This window comes from Odocoileus virginianus, unplaced genomic scaffold (genome assembly GCF_023699985.2).
Source record: "Odocoileus virginianus isolate 20LAN1187 ecotype Illinois unplaced genomic scaffold, Ovbor_1.2 Unplaced_Contig_11, whole genome shotgun sequence".
Classification (NCBI taxonomy): Eukaryota; Metazoa; Chordata; class Mammalia; order Artiodactyla; family Cervidae; genus Odocoileus; species Odocoileus virginianus.
The window spans coordinates 2,395,495-2,405,930 of NW_027224328.1; the positions used below are offsets into that span (position 1 = coordinate 2,395,495).

Consider the following 10,436-nt stretch of genomic DNA (forward strand, 5'->3'; position numbering starts at 1 on the left):
CCATTTATGATAAAAACTCTCCAGAAAGCAGGACTAGAAGGAACATACCTCAACATAATAAAAGCTATATATGACAAACCCACAGCAAACATTATCCTCAATGGTGAAAAATTGAAAGCATTTCCCTTAAAGTCAGGAACAAGACAAGGGTGCCCACTCTCACCACTACTATTCAACATAGTTTTGGAAATGTTGGCCACAGTAATCAGAGCAGAAAAAGAAATGAAAGTAATCCATATAGGAAAAGAATAAGTAAAACTCTCACTGTTTGCAGACGACATGATGCTCTACATAGAAAACTCTAAAGACTCTACCAGAAAATTACTAGAGCTAATCAACGAATACAGTAATGTTGCAGGATATAAAAAAACACACAGAAATCCCTTGCATTCCTATACACTAACAATGAGAAAACAGAAAGAGAAATTAAGGAAAAAATACCATTCACCATTGCAACAAAAAGAATAAAATACTTAGGAGTATATCTACCTAAAGAAATGAAAGACCTATATATAGAAAACTATAAAACACTGATGAAGGAAATCAAAGAGGACACAAATAGATGGAGAAATATACCATGTTCATGGATTGGAAAAATCAATATTGTGAAAATGACTATACTACCCAAAGCAATCTATAGATTCAATGCAATCCCTATCAAGCTACCAACAGTATTTTTCACAGAACTAGAACAAATAATTTCACAATTTGTATGGAAATACAAAAACCTCGAATAGCCAAAGCAATCCTGAGAAAGAAGAATGGAACAGGAGGAATCAACCTGTCTGACTTAGGCTCTACTACAAAGCCACAGTCATCAAGACTGTATGCTACTGGCACAAAGACAGAAATGTAGATCAATGGAACAAAATAGAAAGCCCAGAGAACAATCCACATATCTATGGACACCTTATTTTCAACAAAGCTGGCAAGGATATACAATAGAAAAAAGGCAACCTCTTTAACAAGTGATGCTGGGAAAACTGGTCAACCACTTGTAAAAGAATGAAACTAGAACACTTTCTAACACCATACACAAAAATAAACTCAAAATGGATTAAAGATCTAAATGTAAGACCAGAAACTATAAAACTCCTGAGGAGGATGCAGGCAAAACACTCTCCAACATAAATCACAGCAGGATCCTCTATGACCTACCTCCAAGAATGGTGGAGATAAAAGCAAAAATAAACAAATGGGACCTAATGAAACTTAAAAGCTTTTGCACAACGAAGGAAACTATAGGCAAGGTGAAAAGACAGCCTTCAGAATGGGGGAAAATAATAGCAAATGAAGCAACAGACAAAGGATTAATCTCAAAAATATACAAGCAACTCCTGCCACTCAATTCCAGAAAAATAAATGACCCATTCAAAAAATGGGCCAAAGAACTAAACAGACATTTCTCCAAAGAAGACATACAGATGGCTAACAAACACATGAAAAGATGCTCAACATCACTCATTAACAGAGAAATGCAAATCAAAACCACAATAAGGTACCATTACACGCCAGTCAGGATGGCTGCTATCCAAAGGTCTACCAGCAATAAATGCAGGAGAGGGTGTGGAGAAAAGGGAACCCTCTTACACTGTTGGTAGGAATGCAAACTAGTACAGCCCTTATGGAGAACAGTGTGGAGATTTCTTAAAAAACTGGAAATAGAACTGTCATATGACCCAGAAATCCCACTCCTGGGCATACACACTGAGGAAACCAGAACTGAAAGACACGTGAACCCCAATATTGATCACAGCACTGTTTATAATAGCCAGGACATGGACGCAACCTAGATGTCCATCAGCAGACGAATGGATAAGAAAGCTATGGTACATATACACAATGGAATATTACTCAGCCATTAAAAAGAATTCATTTGAATCAGTTCTGATGAGATGGATGAAACTGGAGCCCATCATACAGAGTGAAGTAAGCCAGAAAGATAAAGACCAATACAGTATACTAACGCATATATATGGAATTTAAAAAGATGGTAACGATAACCCTATATGCAAAACAGAAAAAGAGACACAGATGTACAGAACAGACTTTTGGACTCTGTGGGAGAAGGTGAGGGTGGGATGTTCTGAGAGAATAGCATTGAAACAAGTATACTATCAAGGGTGAAACAGATCACCAGCCCAGGTTAGATGCATGAGACAAGTGCTCAGGGCTGGTGCACTGGGAAGACCCAGAGGGATGGGATGGGGAGGGAGGTGGGAGGGGGGATCAGGATGGGGAACACATGTAAATCCATGGCTGATTCATGTCAATGTATGGCAAAAACCACTACAATATTGTAAAGTAATTAGCCTCCAACTAATAAAAATAAATGAAAAAAAAAAGAAAGAAAGAAAAATAAATAAATAAAATGTAGTAACTCTTCTGAATTAGGAACAAGTATCCTTAAATCGGAGAAGGCAATGGCAACCCACTCCAGTACTCTTGCCTAGAAAATCCCATGGACAGAGGAGCCTGGTAGGCTGCAGTCCATGGGGTCACTAAGAGTCGGACACGACTGAGCGACTTCACTTTCACTTTTCACTTTCATGCATTGGAGAAGGAAGTGGCAACCCACTCCAGTGTTCTTGCCTGGAGAATCCCAGGGACGGCGGAGCCTGGTGGGCTGCCGTCTATGGGGTCGCACAGAGTCAGACACAACTGAAGCAACTTAGCAGCAGCAGCAGCAGCAGCAGCAGCAGCAGCCTTAAATATGAAATGTTAATGGAATTATGATTTTCTCCATTGTAATAGAATTGACACAGTGAGAGTATAAGGAAAACAAATAAATAATGCCTAGATTTAGCAAACTTACCTAAAAGTAAAACAAACATTGAAGTTACTCTTGACAAGGTGTAAATGTTCAGCACTTGATGAATGAAATGAAAGCTAGTTAACAGCATGGTGGTCATGTCCTTTGCCCCCCGATATCTTTTAAAAAGTGAAATCAATTTTCAGAGGTACTCGCTAAAGGACAGACTAACTGATACACTACATATCCAAAGGCTCCTATATTCTGGAGCTGTGTGATGAAATAAACTGTCTTCAAAATACCTAAGTGTAAGAATTTCCTGTTTCAGTGACACGGTGATGAGAAATGTACTTTTGCCACTATTGTTTCACTCTGGGCGGTCACAGGGGAGTCTGTGAAGACCACAGACATTGTTTGATTATCACAGTAACCTGGCCACTCATGAGAAGAGGCAGGACTCTGGTCTGTAGAAGGTATGTGTTTCCTCTCCTTCCTAATTCCTCATCTCATTTAGCAGGAGATTACAAATGCTAATATGGTTTGACTTAGGGACAATTGCTAAGCAAACAAATTAAAGAGATAATGGTATCTGTATTTGATATTTTGGTATTTTAATTTTGGGAGAAAGTAAGAATAAAATATGAAGTATTTGGGAAGATTTCTTAAAATGTTCAAATTCTTGCCTACAGATATTATTCAGGTGAATACATACATGTATAACTGCGTTTGTTAATCAATGCAATTTAAAGTGAAGTATCATGAGCATCAGGACAAGGAACAGTTAACATTGTATTTTGTCATCAATAGACATATAATTAGATATATTATTAAATATTTAACTCAGCCCTTAAAAATAGATTCTTAAAATGGATTCATAGAACTGTCAATGGCTAATAGAATTCTTCACAGATCTAGTTGAAAAAAAAATCAGAATATGGTACCACCAGTAAAATGATGGATTAATTCAATTATATACACTCAAATGCTTTATAAAACCTCAATCATAATATTGAAAAAAGATAAATCACACTAACAGAGATTTCTGTCTTATAAATTATATTGCCTGATATGAATAATACCATGGCAATTTTATTAAAATAAGAAATAAAATTAAAGTCAAATTTAATATTAGGTGTTTTACATGCTTTATATCACACATATTTTTATTCTCATTTTGGATTAGTAAACTCATTTGCTAAATACTAAATAATTTTTAAAGGTCATACATTGTAAATTTCAAAGCCAGAATTCATTGTAGATCGCACTGACGACAGAATCCATTGACTGAATTATTAAGGCACATTATTGACTTATTATAATTGCTGATACAACTAAAGCTACCCTCATTGACTTAACAGCCTCAGGATCATCCTGGAAGTTTGTACCAACATTGTTCTTCCATAAATGATGTATGCTTTTTCTTATCATTGTATGATTTCATATCTTAGCCATTGTCAATTGTCAATTACTCATGCAAAATAAGTGTTTATTTAGTGACATTTTAACATTGTTTTGTCTTTATATGATAAAAAGTTTTGGAGAATTTAATATGTCATGTACCATTTTTAACATGTAAAATATTTATTTGATTTTTTAATGATTTCTTAGAGCTCCACAATCACTCAAAATAGAATTATTTGATAGCATCTCATTCCCTTTTCATAAATGGCTGTCCCAATTAAAGTAGTTTAGCGCAGAGTGTACCGTATATGCCAGTACTGCTATTCCCTCACCTTTAGAAAGCTGTCTTTAACTTTTAATGGATTTTAAATTTATCTATATAATTGTTGCATTTTTTTTCCAATATGGACTTTTAATTTGAACAAAGTTATAACAGCTTTAAAGTGTTTCTGTGAAATTTGACTTTCAATTGATCAGGATATTACTATTCATGAACTTTTTCAGTTATCTACTAATTTTCATTGTTCCAATAAAGAAGTAACATTATGCCAAACAGAGAATATTATCTTTTTAATATTTATTTGTTTTTAATTGATTGATGATTGGTTTACAATATTGGTTTGATTTCTGTCATACATCAACATGAATTAACCATAGGTGTACATATGTCCCCTCCTTCTTGAATCTCCCTCCCACCTCCCGCCCATTCCCACCACTCTTGGTTATTAAACACCAAATACTATTTTTAAAAGTACTTACTCTATCCTGAAACAGTTGTCTATGGTCTACTGAAATGAGAACCAAACTTGGATTTGCTCAGCTGCTAAATGAGTGCTCTTACCTGATCTCACACATCACCCAGTTTAACCCTTCAAGGCTTCTTGTGATTTTATACCCCATTTATTAACTACTTATGTAAAGTCTCCATAGAGCACCATCCTTGACATTAAACAGCCACAGAGATGAAGAACCAAAAGGAAAACTACTCAGAACCGAGTCTGGTTAAGGACACCAGGAGACAGCAAATGAGAGGTAAGATGGTGAAAAGATCAATTTTAGCAGCTGAGCAGGAGAAAACCTACGTGGAATTAGACTTTCAAAGTGCCTTTCGTTATGTCAATGGAATGACAGGAACTACCACCGCAAGTGTAACGCATTTACCCGCTTACATGATTTTAGTAATGAGGCTGAAAGCTGGAGTGTGAAACACAGTATTCTAAAGTGACGTGTGTGCTGTGCTGTGCTTAGTCGCTCAGTTGTGTCCGACTCTTTGCAGCCCCATGGGCTGTAGCCCGCCAGGCTCCTCTGTCTGTGGGGATTCTCCAGGCGTGAATACTGGAGAAGGTTGCCATGCCCTCCTCCAGGTCTATCTACCCAGGCATTGCTGTAATTTGTAGTCTTTGATCCACAACTCGTGAAGCCTTATATTCACTGAAAAAGGAATGGTATATTCTGGGAGGAGGATTGCAATATTGTTTTGGGGTCCAAGTTGATGTCTTTGAATTCTCATGGATGTGGGATCTTTTGTTCTTCTAAAATAACTGTTTCCATCACTCCTTTCTCAGTGTTTCCTTTTCTCTCCCTGTAGATTCACCATCAGCTCGAGAGAAGCTCATTGCTGTGATCCTGGGAATCATCTGTTTTGTCTTGATGTATACCATAGTGAGAGTGATAACTTTTATTCCACGTAAGTCAGGTTTTGAAAGATTATGATTGAACCTTTCATTTTAATGATCGTCAGTGCTTCTAAAATTTCATATTATTATGGAATAGAACTTTTATTTTAATGTGTGCATTTAGCCTAAGTATTGAAGGGTTATTCTGAGATTGTGCAAAGTATAAATTACAGAATGATTGTAGGGAAAATTAAATATATACACAGATATTTTCTGATTTCATAACTCATAGATATACTTTAGGAAACTTAAACACCTTATTGAGAAAAACAAATTAATTCTTGAGATTGCTTGAACCAAGTGTTGTAAGAGGTGGTGGAGTCTCTTTTCTGAGATTTTTGAAATATACACCAGCCAGACTTCATTACCTCATTAATTATTCTTAAAGCAATTTTTTCCATATCATCCTAAATCCTAAAAACACCATGTTTAAACTAAAAACTAAAATTATTATGATTTATTTAAATCAATGTTAATATTTTAAAAGATTACTTCCATTTTTTTCTAGGTAACCAAATATCAGAACAGAATAAGTCCTCTCCAGTAACAAAGCTCCGAAAGGTACATGATGATTTCAAACTTCTAATATAAATATAGTTTGTATTTTGTCTCTCTCTTAGGCTAGAGAAGATAGAAATAGATTTTGGGGATAGAACATAAATGATAAAATCAGGCAACAATATTCCTAAATAGTGATTATAGGAGAGTCTTTCTCCTTATGCAACAATATGATCACTATATCCATTGTTGGCCATTGGCTGTAAATTCCTCCTGCTATAATATGATAAGAGAAAAATAATTATGCTATTCTAAAATAAAAGTTTCATTTCTTAATTTTCAGGACTTGTAAATAGTAGGTATTTCTATTTGTTTGCTTTATATGGGGACATAAATTGGGATATGAGAGATGGACCTTCTCTATGAATGTATGAATGAGATTTGTTTTATATGTACCAGCCTTGAGGTTGCGTAGGTATGTTATTTTATATATATGTGTGTATACATACATATGTTTATACCTATGCATATGTGTAGGTTAATTTTTATTTTTCAAATTCAAATTGTTTTTTAATAGTAATTCTTAATCTTTCTTCCAAATGTCATTGTGGTCATTGTCCCAAAGACTGGCTTACATATTCCAACAACTGCTATTATACTAGTTTGGAAAAAAAATCATGAAATGAGAGTATGAGATCCTGTGCTACTAAGAATTTTACTCTGCTTTATATAGATAATGAAGAGGAAATGGTAAGATATCAAATGTTTCCAACACATTGCTAAAGGCTTGATTCAGTCAACATTATATTTGTTAGGATTCACTTGTGCTTTCGTACATACTTGTAGCTTGTTTATTTTAAGGTCTGCTAGTATTCCATTAAACAACGGAATATAACTTTATGATACTTTATTTATATTTTTATACCATTAATGCATGTGTGGTAATTTCTGGTTCTTGTTTTTCATAGAAAACCATGCTTCTACAAATGCTATTAAATTCTAAACTATACTTTGCTATCTAATTTTACCATACATCAAGGAAAATAAACATATGACTTTGCCTATGGAATTATGTAATTGCACATCAGATCATGGAATAGAAATTTCAACTTCCCAGCAACCCCACCCCTCTGTAATATCTTATCACTTCTCCACCTCCTTATTTACTCACTGTCCTGACTTTTGATATTATAGAATCTCTTTGTTTGCTTTTGAATCATATACATGGAATCACATGTTTGTGCTTAGTCGTTCAATCTTGTCTGACTCTTTGCAACCTCAGCCTGTCAGGCTCCTGTGTCCTCAGAATTTTCCAGGCAAGAATACTGAAGTGGGTTGCCATTTCCTACTCCAGGACACAGAATCATACAGGTTGTCCCTGTCTCATCACTGCCATATGATACTTTGCAGTTCCTCCACATTTTTGCATTTACGTGATGTTTGTAAATTTCCACAGCTCACTGTGTGAATTCAACATTTAAGATCCGTTCTTTCCAATGCCTCTGTGTGGAGATGGAGTCTTACACCCTCAGGGATAAAGAGGCTTCCTAGCTTCAGTAATTTTAGTCAAGACATCCCCTCTGCTGGTCCCACGCCCACCCTATCCCCCAACCCTAGTGTCTCTCAGTGGAGGAAACAGAGGCAATTTCTCTGCCTGCTCCTTGTTATTAAGTGTCCTGATGGACCACCTTGTAAGGCTTATCTGATGTTGCCTACACGATTCTCTCAACACACGGGAGGAAAGGCTTACCTGTGCCACCCTCAACAGCCAGGTTAGGCATCAGGTGTTTGGGAAGTAAGAGGCCCAGGTCACTTTCACCTGGTTGGTGGGGAGATATAAGATGCCCCTAATAATCATTCCCTCACCTCCCACCTTGTTCTCTCATCACAGAGAAGTGATTAGAGACTACAGAGGAGTGGGGCTGCTGGGAAGTCTCTAGCCACATCACCCTTCTCTTTCCACCTTTCAGAGTTCTCCTTTCTTGTCTTTAATTAGTTCCCATATTTACAGTTGAATTTAGCAGGGAGGAGCAGAGAGAAACAAGTCTCTGACCCCTTGTCTGGTCCACTGGATTCCACCAATACTGAAACAGATGGCTTTGGGGTTTACCTAGTCAAAAATGGTGTCAGGCTCAGAAAACCAAATATTTGGTTCTCGCTCACTTATTTTCTCAATTTCATTTCCTAAATTTCCCTCTAAAACTGAAATTCTGAGAAACATATAATAGTAGTAGAGAAAGCCATTGATATTGCCACAATATCCAGAAAAATGAATGTCATGGAATCTAAAAACTTATTTAAAGCCTTGTTATGTTAGTTTTGACATGAGTAAAAACTAAATTACATGAATCAGAATTTTCCTTACTGCACATATTCTATTCAGTTACTCCACCTTCTTATCCCTCAGGCTTAATGTTAGATGTAGTTCACAGCTGTAAATATCCCCAAGTTGTTATGCAAGGTGTATTCTTTTGTGGGATCTCTACAACTAATTTATGTCTTTCTAAATATTGCCTTTATTAAATGGCTGTCGGGAAAAAAAAAAAAGGAATTTTCCTTATTAACATTAGAACACAGTGAAAATGTTGAGTTAATTTTGAATCAAAAGTACAGAAATTGGTTAATATTTATGGCACTATTAAAACTTCAAACTTTCAACTCTTATGTTTTTTAGTGTTAGATTAGAATCTAACATGATCAATTTGTTCAAAGAATGAAAGATCCTATGAAAGAACACATCCTTTGACTTGCATTTTAAAAATTAACAAAAACATTTCATGACTATTTAAGTGAAAATTCTTTATTTTGGGCTAGAAATTTCTGATGTCCCTAACAATTATATCGTGGATTCCAGTCTCTCGTGAAGGCTGCGGATATCCGTGGATGTGGCTAAATGGTTCAGTTTGCAAACTAAAGTAAGCTTAAAAAAAAATGCTATCTAGAGGAGGGAAATTACAAAACAGAAATATTTAAAATATAATACAAATATATTTGTTTTAGTCAAATTTTAGAAACCTGAAGGAAGATATTGAAAGTTAATACAATGTCGATACCAATGTTGAAAAATAGGCTACTCTGTAGCCTAATTTCCTAGTAACAAGCTCTTATTGAAATTTTATTAAAGACTTCATTACCCATTTTCAAAATATCTTGTATTACAGTTACATGGAAAATGCTATTGTTTCATGAGTTGTCTTCATAGACTATAACAGAATTATGCATTTTTCCATGACAGGATAACAGACTATTTACCTGGTGAATATAACTGTGCTATACACTCTTCATGGGGCATAAAAGCAGAAGACTGTCGGGTTCCAAATGCATATAGTTGCAAGCATAAGCTGGAGAATTAAAATATGAGTTTAGATGCTATTGGGTAGCTTGATCTTTTATGAAATGGAAATAATATTCTGATTGCATAAATTTTTAAATGAATTATATTATTTTTTCTGATAATGAATGTTTTTCAAAAACAGTTGAAATATAATTGTGTGTGCTCATTCGTTCAGTTGCGTCTGACTCTTTGAGACCCATGGACTATAGGCTGTCAGGCTTCTCTGTCCAAGGAGTTACTCCAGTCAAAAATACTGGAGAGGTTCTATTCCCAAATTTTTAAGGAATTTCCACACTGTTCTCCATAGTGGCTGTACCAGTTTGCATTCCCATAAACAGTGTAAGAGGGTTCCCTTTTTCTCCACACCCTCTCCAGCTATTGTTGTTTGTCAACATTTTTACGGTGGCCATTCTGACCAGCAGAGACGATACCTCATTGTGTTTTTAATTTGCATTTCTCTAATAATGAGTGATGCTGTGATATGAGAAAACTACATATGTTTTCATGTGTTTATTAGCCATCTGTATGTCTTCTTTGGAGAAATGTCTGTTTAGTTCTTTGGCCCACTTTTTGATTGGGTTGTTCATTTTTCTGGTATTGAGCTGCATGAGCTGCTTGTATATTTTGGAGATTAATTCTTTGTCAGTTGTTTCATTTGTTGTTATTGTCTTCCATTCTGAAGGCTGCCTTTCCACCTCGCTTATAGTTTCCTTCACTGCGCAAAAGCTTTAAAGTTTAACTAGGTCCCATTTGTATTTTTGTTTTTATTTCCATT

General features: G+C 35.5%; 1 pseudogene; it reads left to right on the forward strand.

Annotated features, from left to right (window-relative positions):
* Positions 1–3,102: 3,102 nt before the first annotated feature.
* Positions 3,103–9,680, forward strand: LOC139033951 (NKG2-A/NKG2-B type II integral membrane protein-like; annotated as a pseudogene).
* Positions 9,681–10,436: the final 756 nt, after the last annotated feature.